This window comes from Charadrius vociferus, unplaced genomic scaffold (assembly GCF_000708025.1).
Source record: "Charadrius vociferus isolate BGI_N301 unplaced genomic scaffold, ASM70802v2 scaffold579, whole genome shotgun sequence".
In the NCBI taxonomy this organism is placed as follows: Eukaryota; Metazoa; Chordata; class Aves; order Charadriiformes; family Charadriidae; genus Charadrius; species Charadrius vociferus.
The window spans coordinates 1,209,669-1,210,354 of record NW_009661367.1 but is presented as its reverse complement, the minus strand read 5'-3'; positions in this window follow the sequence as shown (position 1 = coordinate 1,210,354).

The window sequence follows — 686 nt, the reverse complement described above, 5'->3', positions numbered from 1 at the left end:
AGCACGTGTTGCTCTCCTCCAGCCTCTTCCCGGCCGGTTTTCTGCACCGCTGGCAAGCGCGGCGGGGATGGCACGGGTATGGGGGGGTGTACGGTGACTCCGTGGGGGGCAAGGGTGGCTCTGAGCCCACCCTGAAATTGCAGCAGGGGTGTGAAGCCCAGAGGGTTCCGCAAGCCCAGCAGCAGCCGGGGCTTGGTCTTACACCACGACGGCGATTGCGCCACAGTCGCCATCCGCAGCGCCGGCATCAGCACCACCTGGAAAAAGCCGCTCAGGGGAGCGCTGGAGGGGTCACCCACCTGCATGGGTGCTGCCGGCTGGGAAGCTGCATCCCACCGGCTCGCAGGCTATCCTTGCCGCAGTCCCAAGTGGGACAGTGCTGCCGGTGCTGGCACCCACCCTGCCGAAGCGAGCGAGCCGGCGCCATTAACCCCCATCTCGGCTGCCGGCCCAGTGGGGGTCCCCGCCATCCCCCCGGGGCAGCACAGCACCCCAGCCCCGTGCACTGGGATGCCGAGGGGATGACTCGCTGTGCCCAGTCTGGCTCCCCTGGAGTGGTTCTGGCAAACAGTTCCCAGCCCAGTCACTCTATTGACTTTGCCTTAAATGAGTGGCTTAATTATTAATAGCTCGCCAGGAGAAATGCGTCGATCGAGGCACTTTTCCCGGGGCTCCCATTAGCGCGG